This window comes from Mixophyes fleayi, chromosome 1, assembly GCF_038048845.1.
Source record: "Mixophyes fleayi isolate aMixFle1 chromosome 1, aMixFle1.hap1, whole genome shotgun sequence".
Lineage (NCBI taxonomy): Eukaryota > Metazoa > Chordata > Amphibia > Anura > Limnodynastidae > Mixophyes > Mixophyes fleayi.
Genome location: NC_134402.1, coordinates 262,694,324 through 262,718,787, shown reverse-complemented (window position 1 = coordinate 262,718,787; position 24,464 = coordinate 262,694,324). Strand labels below are relative to the sequence as shown.

The 24,464-nt window shown below is 35.7% G+C and overlaps 1 long non-coding RNA gene across 4 annotated transcripts in view; it reads left to right on the top strand.

The window, feature by feature from the left end:
• LOC142153039 (uncharacterized) overlaps positions 1-23,125 on the top strand; it is a 325,397-nt gene extending 302,272 nt beyond the window's left edge. For all 4 annotated transcript variants that reach the window (XR_012691429.1, XR_012691430.1, XR_012691428.1 and 1 more), the window contains 4 exons: positions 19,205-19,279; positions 20,924-20,984; positions 22,131-22,194; positions 22,425-23,125. This is a non-coding gene — a long non-coding RNA (uncharacterized LOC142153039). The remainder of the gene's footprint in view (positions 1-19,204; positions 19,280-20,923; positions 20,985-22,130; positions 22,195-22,424) is intronic.
• Positions 23,126-24,464: the final 1,339 nt, after the last annotated feature.

Here is a 24,464-nt window from a genome sequence, read left to right as displayed (position 1 = left end):
TGGAATATAAAGATACAAATAAATACTTATATTCAATTGTGTTGTAATATTCATAATGATAGTAGGCATGAAAAGGAAGAGGAAAAAATAATAGCATAATCCTGTGTGATAATAGGATATACTAAATAATCATATAAGGATAACAGATATCATGTAAATAACTATTACAAATCCAGAATGAACCTTCACCAACAAGTGTACTTCAATTATATGAATGAACGTTCCACCAGGTGCAATTTCCAATCTTCATAAGATGTGGGAAATCTCCGGCAGGGGGTTGTACTCACACCACGTATTCTGGAATTATGGCACTTCACAAGGATAATCTTATTCCTCAAACATCTCGACAGGTAATCATAGAGTGGAAAAAAAAGGAACATCTCTAAGGTAGTAACTAGGAATATTTATTTATAGAGAAGAACATAGGTGCTCCTACCGAAAAGTAGATGGTAATCAGCATATAGTATATGAACTACTACATCAAACAATCGCGGATGTCCTTGTAAACGGTAAACGAAGTTCGGCGGAGTCCAAACCACAGACAGTAGCCAGCGAGATGAACAACCATAGACGTCCCCGTAAAGGTAAGTGTAAGTGTAATTCGGAATGTTAAGGAGAGTTGGGAAACTGTCTTAGACTTAGGTTTAAGTAATTTGTGGCTCTACTGCTGGTGTGAAACTACAAGTCCCAGCAAGTCATGAGAGCTATTGGTGCGGCAGATTATCATTGGCGTCGTATTCCACTCGAGAGAAACATAGTACATAACTCTGCCTTACAGTTTTGTGGAATGCACATTTGCGGCAATCTCAGCATTCATTTATAAAATATCTAAATAGACGACAATTAGTAGAATGGTAGCTATCTAAATAACCTTACTTCCCGGTACCATGCTCCATTACAGCCTACGCTTTCTACTTCTAGCTAGAAAGTTTCCAGAACTCTAAGACTAGACTAATATATTAGGAATCTTAATAGTGTTGTACATATTTATCAGTTTAGTGTCCTGTGCTGCCAGGAAGAATATAAATAAGACAGTTGACTTACATGGGAGTTTGGATTATTGGTTTACAGATTACTGTATGAAAAAATAGAACAATATAATTAATTTATTTAAGTCAGTCATGTGTATCCTGATTTTTAACAGTCCTCGGGAACCCCCTATGATGATTCTAACATATGAGTCTAACACATGTCTCTAATCAATGTTAGTATATTATGTATAACCTTTTAGGAGGCTGCAAAGAGAATACTGTACAAACTAGAAAAGTTTTGTTCCTAGATAGGTGTTTATATTTATTTTCCAACAATAGTTATTATTAGATTGAAAAAAACAACAACTGTATCTGTTAAAATGCATCTAAACGCCGGATTGAAACTTCTATATTTGCTTATGATTACTGTCTTCTCCTAATATCTATCTGACCAATACATTTGTCAAAATACATTTGTCAGTATCACACGGTCATGTCATTTTAAGGCAAATGTATCCAAATATCCATATTAACGCACACATATATTCCTTATGCGTCTTGGTGTGCGCTTTGGGATATAGTAACGCTGAATTGAAATTTCACTTCACTAAATTTAGAATATGTATAGCTGGACTAGTGAAAGTAAATTTGATATGTTTTAAAAGTAAATTACGTCCAATTGTTCATAAGGCCCTAAGAATCCAGAAATCTTGCACTTGCTGCATCATGAGCATCTCAGTGTTTGAATCTTTCAGAATAATCTGCAGAAGTTGTGCCATTGTAGGATTGCCCATCATCATCACATTTATTTGAGAAACAGTATAATATAAACCGTTATTTTTAGTGGAATATAACTGATATCATAATCATTACAAAAGTGAAAATAGGGCTGTAATCTATCTATGTTGTCATCTATGTAAATTCTGGCAGGTTTGCTGGCAGATAACTTGCACAGATCTAACAAAGATGTACATAGAATCAAACAAAGTTGCTTTATGACTTAAGAGAACACAGGACCAAGATATATTTAATGGGCACACAATGACCCTATGAAAAACACGAAGGGTTAAGTATTTTAAAAGTAGTGTATGAAATGCTGCCGGCTATATTATGCTTTGTTTATTATTGAACCATACATACGGTGACACCAATCCAGCACTTTGTGTGTGGGCAGCTCAATGTCATGAGTGGCAAAATCTATGGAAATTTTATATTTTTGGTAGACAACCCAAATGAACTGGGGTCATTTATTGTAAATATCATGAGAGGTTATTCAACAAGGAGCGGATGTGAAGATACATCTAGTAATGAATATGGGTCTAGGCCCGCTCTGCTCTAATAGAGCTTAATGTAGAGTCGGACGCAAGTCCAACTCCTCAGCGCAAATAGCACTTTTAGCCAAGGATCAATCTCAGTTTGCACTCAGACTGAGACGGATCTCCCCCTTGCACCTCTCTGTGCTTAGAGAGGTGGAACGGGTAAGGTAGTGGAAGAGCCTAGTAATATAAAGGCGTGTTCACGCACTTTGGATGCTATGTTGTGTTGAAAGCAGCCACAGATAGGTCTCTTGGAGATTTTCTCTTTTGCGGGTGCTTTCTCCTTGTGCAGCAAACCAGGCTGTATTCAAAAAAGAAGTTAAAAAAATAATTTGATTTTTAAATAATGTGTGTACCCCCTCCCAGATAGCTTTACCAAGCCTTGTGCTGTTTAAGGGAGAGAAGCAGGATTTTTATTAATGTATCTGCTTTACAGGGCTGCTGTTACTAATACACTTAAATGTAGCATGCACACTGGGCCAAAAGGCAGATAAAGAGGTGTGTTTGTGCAATTTGCATAGTATTCTAAGTTGCTGGGATCTCTTGAAATCCTGTGTAAATTACGGGATGCAATTTACACTTATGATTTCAGAGTAAATTGCGTCCGAATCTACATCAGGCCCATACTCGGGAGGACGCTGCTGGATACTTCCAATATATATGTGAAATATCAAGTTGCAAAAGAACACACAGAAAAAAAATAAAAACTATTCAAATAATGTCATCTGCTAATAATATAGTCATTAATAATGACAAAACATTAAAAAAATAAAAAAATGTTTTTTTTTTCGTGAAATACATTTTTTGAGATGTAATTAATGTCTACTGTACATTAAATACATTTTACAGTTGCTCCTGATTGCAAACACATTTTCTAGCATTGATACTCAACCAGCATCACTAATAATCAACACTAAGGGCTAGTTTTACTAAGCTGCGGGTTTGAAAAAGTGGGGATGTTGCCTATAGCAACCAATCAGATTCTAGCTTTCATTTATTTAGTACCTTCTACAAAATGACAGCTAGAATCTGATTGGTTGCTATAGGCAACATCCCCACTTTTTCAAACCCGCAGCTTAGTAAATCTAGCCCTAAGACTAAACCTGTAGCTGGTGATATGACAGAAAATCGCGTACCTGAGAGAGGCCCAGAGCTTGAATCGGACGCTGCTGAGTGCACTCGAACTTGGCATGCCCTTACTGTACATTGACTATGTGCATATGCCCAGTCCCCTCCCCATTCCGCCACTGAAATCATAAACTGTAGTAAGTGTCCTTTGTGCTCGAAGATGAATTGAATATTGCTGTAGTTCTGGACCCATTATACGCAACGTATTGTCAGTTACGCTCCTTAGTGAATGAGGCACTCAGTGTCTATCTTGTACTATAGCTATTAAAGCTAATTGATGACTAATTGCTAAAGATTTATTCCCATTTATATGTTTGCACTTTCTTAATGATCATTATCCACATTTGCTGGCATCCTACAGTGGTCTCAACATTTGTTAATAAATCCATGATATGACTAAAGTAAACAAGTATCAGGGAAGGTTGGTATCTTTTGACTCGCAGTGAAAGTACTTGCAAGGGACTCATTGTACAGATGCCCTGACTCGCCCATGATTACATTTATGGCATAGGTATCAACCCATGGTGACCTTCTGCTGCAGATTTTAATATTCTAATTAGGTGTATGATTTAAATAAGGAAGCCTTACCCTTCACTCTGCTTACTCTCATCTGTAAAAATAATACAGGCCTTAGGGCAATCAGCCACCGGCTCCCTTGGCAGCATTTTCCTGTTCAGTATGTCTTTCATATGCTATTCTTGGCAGACTTCGAGAGTTGTAACCACATAGCAAATCTTTATTTTGTAAGGTTTGCTAGATCAGTTTTCTGTAGTTACTTGGTAGATGTGTAAATAGTTTACAAATAAGATAAAGACTATATTTCCATAGATAACTCTTTAAACATACTGTATAAACAGATAATACTTTAAATGTAATACTGTATTTTGTCAGTGGTGTACTACAGGTCCCAGCATGCCCAGGCTGCTTTTAAGTGTTTGGGAATGCTGGCGCTTGTAGTACTACAAATGCCAGCGTACCCATGGCTGCCAGGGCATATTGGCACTGTAGTGCACTGTGGAAAAAATGGATGCAGGATTCAAAATTTTATTTGAAGTAAAAAGACCTCAACACATCCCTCATTCACCCTGTGAAAAATAATATATTTAGTAGATGTTCTGAAACTATAGTAAGTATGGGTAGTGAATTAATTGATGGACAGATAGATAAACAAATATTGTGAACTTTGGTCTATCTCCTGTTCTGTGGTGAGGAGAATATGACTATTAGGGCTGTCATAGCTAGAGTGGATGTGTATTATTTCACTCAGGATTGGAATTTACCGACAACATAATAACAAAATTGTGGTTAATAGTTCTATTGTTATATAAACACTACATTGAGTTCTATTGATTTCTGCTTAGTGATTTTCAGTGTTCCTATTAGTTGAAATCAAAGAGAGTCATATATTCACTTGGCCTCAGAGTTTGTACTAAAGTTTTCTTGGTGTCAAGAGTGTCGGGATATTCAAGACCATAACATCTAATATGCTTGATTTCATATAATATACTACACATGTACTACATCTAATATACATATTATACGTCTCCCAAAACGTGAAAGGGTAATAACATAATGTAAATTATGAAGGGATATAATTTCAGATAAGTTCCAGTTTTTTAACATGATGGTTGGAATTTCGGGTGTGATCTGACCTAATGCTTCGCTGCAAAGTTCGCTGCGCTGGGATATGCGAAGCCTTCGCATATCCCAGCAATAATGCAGGCTTCATGTATGAACTTTGAAAAGCAAATTTCACACATATAGTGTTGCTGTTTCTTTTGTAATTGACATGTGGCTCAGTTAACCTTAGTGTTGTTAGCGTTTTAATGCTCTGATTAGCTACAGGTTAAAAATGTCTTATTGAGGTTGTTGAGAAAAAACATGGAATACACCTGTGCTCCAGCAAGGAGATATGGAAAACATGCACTGTTAGGGAGCCCTGAGGACTGGGTTTGGGAAACCCTGGATTACAGTATAATACTGTCTCCCTAATGAGGCGTGAATTGTGTAAGTGAGGCTGAGGTTGTATGTGAGATTTTAGTGCTACTTGATATTTCAAATAGCTATTCAGTGCTTACGTCTTGTTTTTTTTACATCAATATGAAGGCTGCTGTGTAAAACATGCTTTTCCATTTCACACACTTTGTTGTATACCTTTTAAATCCCATAAGAGAGAATACCCGTCTGTTTATTGAAGATTTATATTGCAGCCTGTAAAATACACTGATTATTCCAAAATAATTTATTTCTTTTATGTGTCATAATTTTAAAGTTGATGCCAAATTGGGAAAAACTGCGAGATGACGCAAATAGATATAAAAGCGTGGATGCGTGGACAAGATAAAATTAGATGGATAGATAGGTTAGGAAAGGGAAGACAGTAGATGATAAAAGTCAATGTACAAAGTGATGAGTGCAGTGTATATATGTTTTCTTTTTTATTGCTTGAAATGGAACACGGTTTCTTTGGTAATACAGGAAATGTGATGTGTATTTTAGAAGTGTTTCTAGAGATAATTTCAGTTTAGATTTGCTTTATTGCTTCCACTGTCTTTTTATTCATTAAAACGACATTTTGTAATTTATTGAAATTCTTGTCAGGGTATTTTTGCATTTTAAATGCTGACCCAAAACATAAGGGTTTTTTTCAAATTACTTTTTTGGGGGGCAAACACTCTTTTTTTTTTTTTTTTTCTTTTTTTTTTTAAACACAACAAGACCATGTAGAGTTGTACGAACTGCGTTTTCAGCGCATAATACGCTGTTTTACTTGTTTGCATGCCCACACAGCAGTAGTTACATGTGCAGACCAAAACAGTGAGCATTAGTTTTCCAACCCCTATGTTGTGCTTCAAAGAGAAATAGTCCATTAAGAAACGTATAAGTGATCAGTGACAAAATTCCATTGTCCAGAAGGACATGGTTACTTTCTCCCCTCAACTATACAAGTATTTAGTAAAGCACCATTTCAGTTATTTATCTTATTAAAGAAAATAAAATTTCTCCCTAAACAAATGGATTGTCAATGAAGTGAGTTATTGTTTTTCTCATTTTTTTGTGTGCAAGCCTATTTTCTCTCTATGTGAATTTATGTCTCTGCTAAAAGTATGCTCATTTCCTTTATGATATAGATAAAGGTATTTATTATATAATCTGCAAGCCTTCCAACTGATGACCATGCTCCTCACAAAGGGCCTGATGTAGAGTCGGACGCAAATCCAACTGATCAGTGCAAAAAAGCATTTTTGGCCAAAGATCCATCTCAGTTTGCACTCAGACTGAGACGGATCTCCGCCTTGCACCTCTCTGCGCTTGGAGAGGTGGAATGGGGAAGGTAGGGGGTCCAGCCTAGAAATGTAAAGGTTGCTTTCAACTCAGCATAGCACTTTACATGCTATGCTGAGTTAAAATCAACCGCAGATAGGTCTCTAGGAGACGTATATATTTTGGGTGCTTTCTCTTGGTGCAAAAGACTTTGTTGTATGAAAAAAAAAAGTAAAAAAAAATGTTTATTAACAAAAAAAGGTGTACACCCGCTCCCAAAGAGCGTAACCAACCATTGTACTGTTTGGGGGGAAGAAGCACAAGTTTTTTTTTTTTTAAATTCCCTCTTAAACAACTTAGGGTATTGTACCCAATAACTGCTCATGTACACAGTCCACTCAATCTTACATTTATTCTCCTTCTATAGTCAACCAGCCTTCTGAGCCCCAACCCCACATTGCTGTGGGATAGGATCATTAAGCCCCCACTATGCCCTTTTTCCCATTGCAATCTGACTGGACCTATATACACAATGTTGCACTTACCCTACCAATTTCCTATAGACTATCACCTCAGTAACCACTTTGCCAGTCTTGTTTTATTACTGTGTGGATGTGTCCAATTGCAAAGCACTGCAGATTATGCTAGCGCTCTATAAATAAATGCAATTAAACAGTAAACAGTTAAAAACTGTTATGTGCAGATTGTGCCAACACAGCTGGAACAATTCTGTAAGTATATTTAGATAAATAAGCAGCGTGGAAAGTACGGTAAGGGCTGCAAATGACAGATTATAAACTTGCGAGCAGGGCCCTCTGACCTCTCTGTCTGTATGTATTACCCAGTATTGTTTTATTAATGTGAGTTCCCAATTGTAAAGCGCTACAGAATCTGCTGGCGCTATATAAATAAAGGTTGATAATGATGAAGAATTTTACGCTGTTCGTTATAACAAGAGTGTTTCACATACGACAAAGATGCAGGTTTATAAAGGATTTTAATGATCCTGTTCCATGATTCTGATTATCTATACACAAGATGTATTTTTATACACCATTCTCTGGACCTGCTGGGGTAACTGGTTGCACGGTGGTTTGCACTGTATTCTAACCTCAAGATAGAATGAACATTTCCTGTGAATTTTCCATTCATAAAATGTAACATCTACACTCACTCAGCCACAGAGCTGCTGGAGACCCTAGAGGCGAGGGATATTTATAAACATCAGGGTCCACAGTCAATCTGGCGAACACCGCATACGTGATAAGTGGGGCTTTATTTTAATATACTGCACTCCACCCAGTACTATTTTTTTATAGAGTTGGGTCAAACTATCTTTCCTTAAGGGTGGTCAGAACACAAAAGTAAGTAGCACCGCCTCCGTCAAACATGCATTTCAATCTCAATCCAAGTATTTGCTAAATATTGTGCAAAGCAACTGAGCAAATGGGTCATCCAAAAACATGACAGCATATTCCAATTTATGCACGATGCGAAGATAAATGCAACAGAAATTATTGTCTTTGCACTTGAACTTTTCTCCGACAGCTATTTGCAAAAATAATGTATCCAGTGCGTATATTTCTTTTATGAGATATAGTTATTATTAATATGCTGTGTAAATATTGATCATGTTAACAACATTTTTGTTTTACATAATAAATATAGTTGAAGTTTGTTTTTTTAAAAACAAGACGATAGCTTTTTAAATCACCGCCATACAAGCACAGTAATTATTCAATCAAATACATTTTACTTTGAATAAAATGCACTTAAAGGAGTCTTCGTCGATGCTGCCATAGATACTTTGGTGGATAACCACCAGTAGCCATGTGAACTGATATTACATACTAATGGAATATAAAGATACAAATAAATACTTATATTCAATTGTGTTGTAATATTCATAATGATAGTAGGCATGAAAAGGAAGAGGAAAAAATAATAGCATAATCCTGTGTGATAATAGGATATACTAAATAATCATATAAGGATAACAGATATCATGTAAATAACTATTACAAATCCAGAATGAACCTTCACCAACAAGTGTACTTCAATTATATGAATGAACGTTCCACCAGGTGCAATTTCCAATCTTCATAAGATGTGGGAAATCTCCGGCAGGGGGTTGTACTCACACCACGTATTCTGGAATTATGGCACTTCACAAGGATAATCTTATTCCTCAAACATCTCGACAGGTAATCATAGAGTGGAAAAAAAAGGAACATCTCTAAGGTAGTAACTAGGAATATTTATTTATAGAGAAGAACATAGGTGCTCCTACCGAAAAGTAGATGGTAATCAGCATATAGTATATGAACTACTACATCAAACAATCGCGGATGTCCTTGTAAACGGTAAACGAAGTTCGGCGGAGTCCAAACCACAGACAGTAGCCAGCGAGATGAACAACCATAGACGTCCCCGTAAAGGTAAGTGTAAGTGTAATTCGGAATGTTAAGGAGAGTTGGGAAACTGTCTTAGACTTAGGTTTAAGTAATTTGTGGCTCTACTGCTGGTGTGAAACTACAAGTCCCAGCAAGTCATGAGAGCTATTGGTGCGGCAGATTATCATTGGCGTCGTATTCCACTCGAGAGAAACATAGTACATAACTCTGCCTTACAGTTTTGTGGAATGCACATTTGCGGCAATCTCAGCATTCATTTATAAAATATCTAAATAGACGACAATTAGTAGAATGGTAGCTATCTAAATAACCTTACTTCCCGGTACCATGCTCCATTACAGCCTACGCTTTCTACTTCTAGCTAGAAAGTTTCCAGAACTCTAAGACTAGACTAATATATTAGGAATCTTAATAGTGTTGTACATATTTATCAGTTTAGTGTCCTGTGCTGCCAGGAAGAATATAAATAAGACAGTTGACTTACATGGGAGTTTGGATTATTGGTTTACAGATTACTGTATGAAAAAATAGAACAATATAATTAATTTATTTAAGTCAGTCATGTGTATCCTGATTTTTAACAGTCCTCGGGAACCCCCTATGATGATTCTAACATATGAGTCTAACACATGTCTCTAATCAATGTTAGTATATTATGTATAACCTTTTAGGAGGCTGCAAAGAGAATACTGTACAAACTAGAAAAGTTTTGTTCCTAGATAGGTGTTTATATTTATTTTCCAACAATAGTTATTATTAGATTGAAAAAAACAACAACTGTATCTGTTAAAATGCATCTAAACGCCGGATTGAAACTTCTATATTTGCTTATGATTACTGTCTTCTCCTAATATCTATCTGACCAATACATTTGTCAAAATACATTTGTCAGTATCACACGGTCATGTCATTTTAAGGCAAATGTATCCAAATATCCATATTAACGCACACATATATTCCTTATGCGTCTTGGTGTGCGCTTTGGGATATAGTAACGCTGAATTGAAATTTCACTTCACTAAATTTAGAATATGTATAGCTGGACTAGTGAAAGTAAATTTGATATGTTTTAAAAGTAAATTACGTCCAATTGTTCATAAGGCCCTAAGAATCCAGAAATCTTGCACTTGCTGCATCATGAGCATCTCAGTGTTTGAATCTTTCAGAATAATCTGCAGAAGTTGTGCCATTGTAGGATTGCCCATCATCATCACATTTATTTGAGAAACAGTATAATATAAACCGTTATTTTTAGTGGAATATAACTGATATCATAATCATTACAAAAGTGAAAATAGGGCTGTAATCTATCTATGTTGTCATCTATGTAAATTCTGGCAGGTTTGCTGGCAGATAACTTGCACAGATCTAACAAAGATGTACATAGAATCAAACAAAGTTGCTTTATGACTTAAGAGAACACAGGACCAAGATATATTTAATGGGCACACAATGACCCTATGAAAAACACGAAGGGTTAAGTATTTTAAAAGTAGTGTATGAAATGCTGCCGGCGAATAGAGAAAGTGTTCTATGCATGTTCATAGCATTTTCCCCATGAAACCCCATTGTTTAGGATCTGATGAAGGGCCTGGACCCTGATGCATGCCATGTATTGGTGCATAAGATTAATGCATTTTATTGAAGTCTCGTTATTTATATAGGAAGCTCACTAATTGCAAAATATGCAGGGACATAAAACATTTCTGTTCGTGCAAATGCACCTGTGGACATGGTCCAGACATTCAGGAAATATAACCATTGGTGTGTATATAAAGTGCAAAATGTACAAAACCTCACATGAGCATATCAGATGTCCTTTCATTATTTTACTTTGTACTGTATATATGCAAGCTAATTAATTGTCTAATATTGATTACTACACATCTATATTTTTGCACTTTCTTATTGACAAATATCCACATTTCAGGGATTTCAGATTGTACAGTCTTTAGCAAGGGTCCTTGAATGATCCAAAATCATCAAATATCCATAAAGTAAACCTGTGGTCCAGTATCAGTGAAGACTGGAAGACCTTGGCCCATGGCGAAAGCACTTGCTAGTGACCTATTGAACAGAAGCTCCTTCCATATTTACATTCACGGGTTGTTATGGGAAGGCAGGCATAGGTAGCAACCCATGATGATGTCCTTATGCTGGTTTCAATGTTATAATTAGGTTTTTGACTTGAATAAGAAAACTCCACCCTTCTCTCAGTGTTACCGTTATATGTAAATATAATGATGGTCCATAGGGCAATCTCCCACATGCCCCCTACATACAGAGAATGCTCTCTGTATGTATCTCCCATGCCGCTGTATCTATTATGTAAGGTATTCATTTCCTGCTTTTATTTGATAGATGTTAGAAAAATAAGAAAAAAAACTTTTTTTCCCATTGATAAAATGTTTCATAAACCCATAAATATCATTACTTGTGTCTATTAGGCATTAAATGCACTCTACATTAAGGGCCTCATTTAGAGTAGGACGCAATTGACACTGAAATCGTAAGTGTAAATTGCATCCTATAATTTAGAGTGGCACGGATCTTTAGATCCATGCGACTTAGAATACTGTGCAAATTGCACAAACACGCCTCTTTATCTGCCGTATGGGCCAGCGTGCAAATGTATCATGCACAGCGCCCTGTAAAGCGGATAAATAAATAAAAATATGTAAAAAAAAGCGCAAAAAGCATAGAAGCATCTGTTGTTTTAGTAATCTCCAGCGAAACCTTTCTTTAAAATATTTACTTGACTCCTAATCACATTATTCAATAGGCAACAAATACAATATAATTGAATCATCATCATCAACATCATCAACATTTATTTATATAGCACCAACAAATTCTGTAGCTCTTTACAATTGGGAACAAACATTAATAAGACATTACTGGGTAACACATGCAGACAGAGAGGTAAGAGAACACTGTTCGCAAGCTTACAATCTATGGGACAATTGAATACTTGTAGCCACACATAGTGAGTGTTTGTAAAGATTGAAAAATTAAGTTGTCTACTTATTAGAGGTAGATAATTCCTAAATCCTGTGAAATGGGGATTTTTCGCAGGATTTAGGGCTTCTCCCTATTCATCAAAGCCCCCACATGGTAAAGACTACCACCCTATTGCAGGTGAGTAGTCATTGTTGAGGGTCTCAGCCTATTTACCAAGGACAGCAATGATACTTGTACCGCTGCAGTCCTCAGGATAGCGTTAGCAGGGGTTTTGCACATAAACATACTTTATTATTAAAATAATATTTTTTTCTATTATTAGATATAATAAATACTGGCGCTCAAACTCGAAATAGGAGAGTAAATAATAATATAGATCACCAAACTTGGTGTACACTATTCTTCATAAGAGTAGGCAGCCTCCCTCTTAATTTTCGGATGGTACTCCGATCGAGAAATAAGTATTGTAAATATAGAAAGAGGGATGATGGCGCCAGATCTAGTAGTGCTAACTGGTACAAATCGTCCAGACAGTCAGTATTACTGTATACAGAAATATAAATACAAAGTGTTCATCATGTCAGGCTAGTATAAACAGTATAAACCAATGTTCATAATTCCTGATCATATGCCGAAATGCAGACAGAAGAAAGCAGAAAACAACGTTTCAGATGTATCCGTGACAATCAGTAGCAAGTGATAGGTGGCAACGTACCAAAAAGATATAAATAAACAGCTTATCTGTATCAGAGGTTCTTGGAAATGAGCTCCAGTCAGCTTCAAGAGGTCAGGAACAGACGTGTAGATATCTTATGTAGGTATATGGTAACTGGAACATCAGCCACAGCACAGTCACTGCTCACAAACTCCACTCATACGGTGTATTAAGAGAGGAAAAAGCCATATAGTGTAGTACTTATGTGCAATAATTTATTCAGCATGTATCATAATAAAATACACTCACAATATATATAAGGTTTAAAAGCTTATCTGTAAATCCTGTGGACATAGGATACTGCTACACGATATAGATCACTGGGATGTATAAGAAGTAAACACCAATGGGCTCCACACAGAAGTTCTCAATGGGGTAACTTTTCAGGGATCAGGTAGACAGTCCAGCCTTATGTGTACCAGGAATAATGTATGTAGAACAGCCTCAACGCGTTTCGTCGTATAGACTTCGTCAGGAGGAGTATTTTAAAACAGCACTTATTGCTGTCTTAAATAGCGATGGCGGGCGCCATTTTGCGCATGCGCAGTACAGCGCGATTTTCGCGCATGCGCAGAACCCACTTCCGGTTCAGCGCTAACACTATCTGTATGAAAGGGATGTGTGTTGCCTGTTACAAACAGGTTTTGAGTCTTATAGGACTCAGAAGTAGTAGGGGCATAGAATGTTAAAGGTTAGTGCCCCAGAGACTGTATGGGCTAAATAGAACTGTTGTAATTGCTGGCGGTGGCCATCTTGGAATGGGGCAAGATATATAACAGTGGAGTGCTAGTATAGTATCACAGATCAGCATGTGATACTAAAATGAATAGCGGTGGCCATATTGAGTCAGGGCTATGGAGTGAGCTATAATAGAGAACTCCTGGTGTATAGCCCATAGTATATATATATAAATGTGGAAAATAAAAATATCAAAAGTTCAGTATGGCTAGGAAATATTTTTTTCTGTTAGTTTTTTTTAATTAATGTTTCTCTATTTTTCTATTTTATTTTTTTATTTTTAAACATTAATTAATATATATATATATATATATATATATATATATATATATATATATATATATAGATATATTATTTTTATAGAATCTGGAGCTGGAGGCCCAAGTCCAGGCTTTCAGTCCCAGTTCACATGTCAGCTCAAGCATTGCACAGGGTCCCAGGACTGGCTTGTCAATGTGATAAGAGAATACTGCTGCCTAGGGGAGCTGAGTATCAGCTGCCCTGTGACATTTTTATAATAAGTAGCTTTTTAAAAGATTTTCTATCACTGTGATACACAGAGTTATCGGGGACTCTTGATAAATAGACCTCTAAGGGAGACACAACCGGTCATACATATTTAAATATCTCTGCTTGTAACATAGTAAGATACATATTGATTCTCCTTGTGGTTACTCTTTTGCAAAGAGAAAATTATGAAAATATATATTTGTAAATGGTAAATGATGGATTGTCATATTGCATTATTATTCTGCAGCTTGCAAGTTTAGTGGGTCATTATCTAATAAAAATGATTCTGTTGGTAAAGGTTTATTATAAAAACACAAAGAGACAACACTGATAAGGAAATGCAATACAAATGTTTAAGAACTGTACCCGGACATCATATTATCGCTATGACATTCAATCATCTTCCCCATAGTGTCTTGCACTATGTGCTGTCTTCCGTCAGATAGAATCCCCCTTGCTTGTAGGTCAGCCACCATTTGGTTAGAAGCCAGATCCATTGGCAGATTCCCCCAGATATCTGGTATGTGAATATGTGCCTTTCCATTCAACAGTACAATCAGCGTATCCAGAAATCCTTCACTTGCCGCATCATGAGCTGGGGTCCTTCCAGTGCTTGAATCCTTCATGTTGGGATTTGCAAAAAACTCCAGCAGAAGTTGTGCCATCATAGGACTGCCCATCATCATCACCTTTATATGAGAGAGAATATAATATAGACTGATATCAGACATTTAGCAATCTAGTGGGCAATACAAAGTGAAAGCTGGGTTGTCATCTGTTTAAATTCCACAGAGTTTGCTGGTGGCTAATTTGCACAATCCTAACATAATTGTACAAAATATCAATGTACATAACACATAAATGGATCCAGGTCAAAGATATTTTAAATGGACATACCCCTCTGCAAAATGGGTTAAGTTACAGCAGTATCTCAAAACTAGTGTATAACTATCCTTATAAATTGCCAACCTATTACACAATGCTGAGACTGTAACTTCCTTCATACCCAATGCACCTCCTATACACCTTATATCTCATTTAAATTATCATGTCCTACAACACAAAATCCTTTTTTCCCTTGTGGGTTAAAACCTAGGGGCATTCATAAAGGAAGATACTGACATCTATAAGGAGAGTAAAACAAAAAAAATAATTGTGTACTCAGAGCCACCCAACTCATTGTTTCCATAATAGATTTGTCCCAGGACAGAGGAATCCCTTCTGATGTCATTATACTGTGTTGATTGGACAAATGTGATTTGATCTAACCAAGAATTGTTGCATTAACATTGAATTAGTGGGAGAATATAAATGATGCTGGTACAGAGTATGTAATAGCCCTGGGTGCACCCCTTATTAGGTGCTGCACCCTTGCACGTATACCCTTATTACCTTGTGTGCAGCAAGCCAGAAGCAGTATCTTCTGCTCCTCTGTCTCAGACTTGGCCTGTGGCATTGGCCTGAGATCCTATTTCCACGATTTCAGTCCATTACTAAAGCTGGGTATGCACTACAGAAATTTCAACCAACTTTTTATGCCGAGCGATTTTACATGCGATCGATGGTCCGATCGCTCGGTCCATGGACTGCATACACACTAGCCTTGTTTAGGACGATAAAGGGAAGTGCGGACGTCCCTTTAGCGACTTTTTACAGCCATGTTGTCGTGAGCAATTTCGTACTCACTGTAGTGGATTAGTCGGAAGTTTATACACACTACAAAGCGGAAACGAGATTGAAACGAAAATATTAAACGGTACCACCAACCAAATGAGGCGACAATCGTCCATTTGGGCAGACTTTCGACCATCCTGTCACTGCACACACTGACCCGACTTTTGAACGAGCGGTCGTATGTTGGCTGTTTGAGCCGATTACTGGACGAAAACAGTGTAGTGTGTACCTAGCTTAACACAGAGGAGCAGCAGACGACTTCACAGGTAAATTAGTCGGTGCTCAAATGTTAATTATTAAGACACACCCATTACTCTATAGGATTCTGGGCATAATGATCATCATTTATAAATAAATGATTGTGATTATGATTGTACAAAAGGGTTCTTTAATTGTCTCAAAATAATGCATAATATAGTTTAAGTATACCTGAGCCCCCTATCAGTGGAAAGCTGGTATATTTTGACCCATGGTGACAGCACTTGTAAGTTATCCAATGTAGAGAAGCCCTTGTCTCCCATGATTAAGTTCATGGCATAGGTAGCAATTTATGTTGATGGCTTTCTGAAGATCTCAAAGTCATACTTAAGTGTGTGACTTAAATAAGTAAACTTTACCATTGACTCTGGGCCTGATTGATTAAGGCACGCAGAACAAACATATTTAGCATTTCTTTTTGAAATCTCATGTAAGTCGGACATACACACGTCTGTATTCAACAAGGAGCAGATCTAAAAATGTGCCCATACTTATTATGAAACTTATGCTAGTCAGATTTCTACATTAATATGACAGATGTGTAAAATAGTACAAATACAGTTTTACAAAAGATGTCATCTTTAATCATACTATTTTAGCATATACCAGTAACAATATACATGACATTAAATTAATTTAATTGTCAAGTTCTGTTATTATTGTATTAATATAGCTTGCATTCTACATACATTATATGATTTATGAAAAATATTGTTTACAATTGTCAACATCTGTATTAACATAATAGACCTTGATATTCCAATTAAGGGTATTATGAACTCTGGTGCTTTATTCAGATATTTCTGCATCGTTAACTGTATGGTTGCGACAGAACGAATTAATAATAGCAAAGATGTCCGTTTTTCTATTCACCCAGATTGAGAAGCTTTATTTTAACGAGTTAATCTGTAGAAATATATGTCTTAAATAGTATTGCTCTGGCACCATTGTAAATATGGATGTTTGTCTTTGTATTCTCTGATAAAATGATTAGAGCAACAATGTGTAAAATTGTAGCGCGTGTCATATACTTGTTCATTTAATATATCTAGATTTCTAGAACCACAAATTTCACATAGTTTTATTTGTTTTCTGATTGTTGATTTCAGGATTCAATTTTGTGTGCTCATCATTATGTATTTGTTGTAGATGCTGTATGTTTTTATATGGAGCTAAACAAGTTTAAAAACAACCCAGTTTTAATATTTTTTAGGTAAAACCTTGTTTAAAACGATTAATTACGAGATCTGACTCCTAATCGGTTTGCTTACTTAAAATAGTTAAAACACAAACAATATTCTATACATGAGTGTTTGCTATGAATAGTCTGCTGTGTTCTAATGGTTTCTGGATACAGTGTGCGTGTGGTTCTGGCTAGTGAGGAGGGTGAACCAGGTCCCATCTGCATTGTATTAGTGACCATACTTTGGATTATAAACGTCGATTTACTTGTGCTTTATAATTTTCTCTGCACGTTGTATGTAATGTGGAAAAAGTGTGTATATATGTATAAAACACTATATTAAATAGATGTTCTGTAATTATATTATAGATGGTTATGTGAAGAAATTGATGAATGGACGGGTGGATAGACAGGCAGATAAATATTGTGAACTCTTCCCCTTGTTGTCACTTTTCACGCCCCTTTCTCCTTCTCTCTTTCTCTCTCACTCTCTCTCTCTCCCCCCCCCCCTCCCTTTAACCCTTCCACAGACACACTCTCTCTCCAGCTCCCTGTTGTCATGCTAGTAAAGGATTCGGACACTCTGCCTTCATCCTATACCTGAATCGCGGTCCTGCCACATGAATTAATGGCATTTGGGTCTGTTCCGTTCTCCAAAATTTCCTTCGCCATCTTCAGGTCGCCCCGGGCTGCAGCAGCTGACAGTCTATCAACCTCACTCTGCATGTTGTGCTCTGGGTATCATAAAGGATACTTTAAAATGAATGTGCCCAGTATATCATACTTAGAAAGGCAGGAACATGTATGAGCACTGCAGAGCTACTGTCTGGAGGATCACGTGGGAGTGGGCGTGACAGGGAGAGTGATTGGTTGCCTCAGGCTGTCACTCTGAATGTTACACTAATGAAGCAGTCAAGTTTTCAGCACATGGGAAAGTGCAAATTACTTTTTTATTACAATCCTGCCGCTGTAAAAGGAAGTTCTACTGATAGCTTCCTTTTTAACGATCGTATTTAATAAACACACGAACACAAACTAACCAAACAGTCAGATTCTAAAAACACTAATATAAATTGTAAAACAATGAATAATTGTTTTGGTTCTAGCTAAAAATAAAACTGCATTCAGAATTTACCGAAAACACATCAATTCAGTCGTATCTTTTACACGTTGTATTATTATGTTATGATATATAATAAACTACACTCAGTTCTAATTATTACTGCTTTACGAATTTCAATGTCCATATTAATTGTAATATAAGACAGTCGTTTAAACTTGGCCTTCGAGATTGTAGTTGGTAGCCAGCAGCTTTTGCTGACCGTAGGAAAAATGACATATAATTAATGGACATGTGGGACAAAGTATTATTATTATTTTTTTTTAAGACTTATTTTATTTTATGGATTTATTTCCAGTATTATTATTTTTTTTTACAGTATACCGTTTTTTGATGTTAGGAAAAGTGGGGATTTTTCAAAGCTAACCCCGAACATTTAATATACAGTACTCCTGATACTAGAAATGCTCATAGCATAATTTAAATTATGAAGAAATATCACTTCCATTCAATTCAGCTTAACAGGAGGTGGAAATTTGGACGAGATCTGATTTATGCGCGCATATCCCAGTATTGATATAGGCTGTATAAACGTTGAAAAACACGTTTCATACATATCGTGTTACTATTATTTCTTTTAATTGACAGGTGGCTCTGTTAGCCTTGATGTTGTGAGATTCCCAATGTTCTAATTTGCTACAGGTTACAACGTTTCTTATGCCTTAAAGTTGCTGAGGAAAAATGTAAAATAGACCAAGCTCTCAAACTCAATTAAACATGCCCATTATAGGTGTATAATAAAATAATCTGCTGAATTTCACAATTTAGGCAGGGATGATAATCAAATAGATCCATGAGATCAGTGAGATACAAGGACTGAATTTTATTGTCTTGGTTATTTTGTGAAATAAAATCATAAATATGTTACACTTTTACTAAAAATGTAAAACAGTGTTGACTTCTACTGTATTTATGGTTATTCCCATCAGTGTTATTTTACATATTCATGCAGGGTGTGGACAAAAAATAAATGGAAGCACCTGGACAAAAGAGGGACAAAAGCATATTGAATCAGAACATCATCCAGGTATGACTCATGCATTAATTAATCAAACATCTTCCCAGCATTGAGTGCAGGTTTCTGGTACTTCTGTAAGATTATGGGTGAATATTTCTGGCATTGTTTGGGCATAAACATTCCCTTAATAGCTAATTGCTACTTAATGATACTGTGTGATCATCATTTGATTGTGATTGTATTACCTGAGTGTGTATGATGTGTCCTCCACATGTGTAGTCATCTCCAATAATTCATCAAGTGACTATAAAATATTAGTTTTTAATATTACTTTGCAGGCTAATGAAGGCTAATGTATAAGAATCGTTCTATGGTTGCCATCATTGGGCCTCATTTAGAATTAGGAGCAAATCCAGTTTAAGGGTCTGATTTTGAGTTAGGAGCACTGAAATGAGAGATCATCTATGACATTCCATATCCCAGCTATATGTCTGTTCCTACATTATAAATTTACCTCACCCTCTAATGGATCATGGTTTTGCCCAGATGCAAAGTTACTTATTTTCTTTGCTTTGCTCATAACTCAACATCAGGTCCTAAGGGTGCAAATTTTAAATGAAAACTTTGCATGCTATTGCATGTAGCACACACATACTATACATCTTATTGGATTTACTAACACGAAAACAGCAATATCTTTACCATTTAACACACTTTACATTGCAGACTGTACAATACACTGATCTTACAGTGTGTATATCCTTTCTTCCTCTTTTTACTTCATTTTCCTTTTCTTTCTCTTTCTTTTGCTTTCTTTTAATTTTCCTAATTATAAAGCTGATGGTAGTTTAGGGTGAGCAGCGAGATTAAGCAAATAGTTATAAATATATGTATAATCATGCATTGATAGACCAGTCATATAAATTGATGGTGTGTAAGTACGTTTTTGGTGCAGATAAAATAAACCTAATTTTTTATCAGTTCCCTCTTGTCATTGGGAAAAGAAGGACAGAACGTAACAGAGATTAATATACAGAGTGATGAGTGTAGTGAACATATTTGCTTATACCTATGTAAAATAAACCTATGTATTGCACAGTTATTGCTTGAAATTGTAAACACATTTTGCATCAGCAATATGAAATAAACATACCTGCTCTTTAGTAATTGTATGTGTGTTGTATATATATTTGATGTATATTTGCTAAATCTGCTTTGCTATCCAAGTAACACTGACAAATGTATAGGGCAGATAGCTGATTGTGACATATTTTACGGTGTGCTACTGGTCTTAGGCATCCTGTGACTCTGTGAATTATTGTTTAACTACAAGTCTCAGGATGTCTTTGCCAGGCTTTCATTGGGTGGTATGTTTTGACTTGTTGTTCAAGGACAGCTGGAAAGCCACATATGGCACCTCTAATATACCATGTTTAGAACGGATAGTAAAGAGAATTATTGGGCACTTTATAATAAGAGTACAAACAAGCATAGACATTTCAGTACTTTAGTTACATATAAACAGTAGAAACGTTTTATTTTTACAGTTGCAATATAATATGGCAAGAGGTGTAACTGTACTAATGTACACAGAGAACTGATGAAACGCATATGTCCACATTGTTTTCAATTCGTACATAGAGGACATTATGGGTTGGACCCAATTTCCATCTAAAACGCAGATGTAAATTGCATGTGTCTTGTATTTTCCAGAACGGTAACGCATCATTCAATAACACAATTACCAGCATGCATTGGAGCGTACCGAGAACAGGTAAAATCAGGATCCCGAAGATAAATAAAATATGTTTATTGTTTTATTTGTCCACACCCTGATCTAAATGAACAAGAATGAGAAGGAATACGAATTGACAGCTCAGCATCCAACCTCACCAGACTGTCATATATTTGAAGTGGATAAAAAATGATATGCGATAATAAGATGATTCATGCCTTTTTTATTTTTATGAATTATTAAATGCAAATACTATGGATACAGTACATATGAATACTGTTATTTAGGAAGGCTCATAGAAGTGCATTGTAGGTTACAAAAAATTGAAGCTCTGCTGCTCTGATTGTGATTTGGAAACTAACTTCTTGTTTTGAGCTAATATGGCTGAAGAATGCTTCTCAACACTCGTCTTGGCTACTTTGTTCACCTACTGAAATCATGTCATATAAAAACCTGCTGCTAATGAGTATATTAGTCATCATCGCAATCATTATATCATTTTTTGGCACTTTCCATTTTTTGATAGGATAAAAACATACTATATTCATTATGTAAACTATGAGAATGCAGAGAATATCGACATTTTAGCATAAGATAAACAAATATATCTGAAAAAAACAAATATACGCACCGGATACAATATTTGAGCAATACAAAGACGGGCATTTCCGATGCAGATAATTGCCCTCTATGTGCATATATTGGAATAAGTGGTCATGCTGGTTTTGTTAAGCCAGGTGCTCAGATGCGTTGAAGTATATTTGGCAAATACTTGAGACTGAAATTCTTGGATAGAATTATGTTTGGACCACCCATGACTTAAAGTATAACAACAGCTAAGACTAAAATGTTAGGAGTGAATTCGACAAAGAATTAAAAAGATAAAATATAAGTTGAATTCCTAGTTCCAGGGTATGCAGTGTTCACCAGATCCACTACGGTCCCAAATGTCCCCCACCTCACTGCACTCAAGCAGCTCTTATGTTTAACCTCTGCTGAGTAGCTATCAATGCCTTGTTCTTACGAATAGCAAGTTCACATGTACGGGGTACAGTGACGAGAGGCCCGGAAAGCCAGCGTACACGGTTACATCACCATCAGGTCCAGGGAATGGTGTATATCCAGTATGTAAAGCTTCATTTGTAGTTTATTTCTTTGGACTCCTCTAATAACACAATGTTTCAGTTTTCGGCGAAGTTCGGTGAAGACTCAGGAATAAGAAGATCACAAAACTGTCTTGATTTGAAATGTGAGTTTACATTGGCTTATATGAAATTATAAATCGTGTAAATAACGATCACGTTGGAAGGCGTCTTTTTGAAAGTATTGGCAGAATGAAGATGAAAGGAAGGTTTACCTACCGAATATTGCACGTCTACTTAAATGCGCATTTATTAACCTTGCCTTTAATAACCTTGCATTTATTCCAAATTATCTAATCATGTATTTGCTTTTTATCGCCTATCTCTCCTTTCATAGGTAACTGCAATCTGCCCGTTTCTGTCTAGGTGCAGGCAGCATCCCCAGGAGGAAAACACATTTATCTATATTCTGTGCCGGTTTATTGCGATAACTTATTGCGAACAGTGAAAATGTCGGATTATTTACTTTACCTCCACATTTTCTGCAGATATAAACATCTAAAACTATTTCTTAATGACTTTTGGAAATGTTGACAAATGAACAATTTTAATATTCAATTTACAAATTGTAATGCCACATAACGCTTTTTTTTATTCTATATTAATTCGGTTTATTTGCAAGGAAACAATCTTCAAAATTTTGTATAATGTATACTTTCTTTAAATGTTGTTTCATTGATGTATAAATATCTATATTTTACAATTGTATTCTATTGACAAATGTTGTTTAATATTGTATCTTGAATTCTATACAATTATTGTAAAGCTGGCTATATACACATTTAGATGGAATAGTTTTGAACAATCACTGAGATCAGATCAGTGTGCATAGTTCAAAAATATCCCATTAAGAAACAATCAATATTACTGAACTTTCTTAGAATTATCCTTTAAAATAAATTTTCGTCTGGTCTGACAGATCAACTGTATATATATATATATATATATATATATATATGAGTGTGTACATAGCGAAAATTGGGTAATTATTTTTACCCATAAGATGATGAGTTGATTAAAAATCATAGCAAACCTAAAGGATTTCTTCACTGCTCCAGTATATCAGCCCTCCCCCTACACAACATAATGCTTACTTATTTTAATATACTTACCTACATAAGGGAACTTATGGTGGTGGGACAGTCCTTTTGCTCTGCATAACCTCTCAGGACATATCATCAGGAAAAATAGCCAGGCTTGCAGAATATAAGGATATAATGATGTAATTTGCCAGAAGTGTGCAACCAGTTTCTTAATCCTATGAGGGGGTAGAGATAGTCATGCATGGGCATGTTCACAAGTCTTTTTTTGTTGCAGCTAAAGATCCTGAGAACTGTTTGGACTGATGTACATTGTACAGTGTATTTACAATCAGGTCTTTAATTATCAAGTGAATGCATATATATATATATATATATATATATATATATATATATATATATATATATATATACAAGTTAACCCGTGCATGATACTCATGCATTCTAGTCAAATCAAGCTACTTAAGGTGTTAAAAAGGTTCTTGTCATGCATTTGGGCCATAGCCCAGGCCTCAACCACCAACCACTCCCCACTGTCACCCCCGGCAACCACCAACCACTCCCAACTGTCACTTCTCCTTCAAGAAATATATATATATTTTTTAAATCTTTATAAACACTTTTAACAATTAACAAATTAAATTAACAAATTAAAAACATCTTAGTATACCAAATTTCAGCCCTTTCTGATTTTTTTTTCCACACACACTAAGAATTTAGTAGGTCAGTGTATAACTCCGCCCAGCAGGTGGCGCTGCAGCTTGGTTTTATTTTTTCCACACACACACAGACAGACTAACACACGCCACTAGACATTTATATTATAGATATATATATATATATATATATTATATGGGTGTGTGAACAAGAATATGTTTTTGCAACACCAAGGCCAGGAAAAAAATTCAATTTTGTTCAACTTAAAACATAAACGCATTGATGTATGACAATTTGTTCCCATAGAGCACATCTGACTACTTGAAGGTAAAATTGGCATCAAACCAGAAGACATTCCTAGTTATTGTGACATTAACTAGGAATGTCTTAGAAAAGGAAACACCCTTACACAAAATCCTACACCCTGGTATAACAAAAAAAAAAACTTGTAAATAACAAATAAAACAAAATGCAAATCAAAGCTACCTTTTTCTACTGAATTCTAACATTTATAATTTATAGAAAAGATAAAAAAGGAATGCCAAAACATTTAAGAGAAATTATGTTAGTTACAGAAGTTGTATGAAAAACTATATATATATATATATATATATATATATATATATATATATATATATATAATATTTGAAAAGTGCCTTTATATTGCTCAGTGCTTTCCA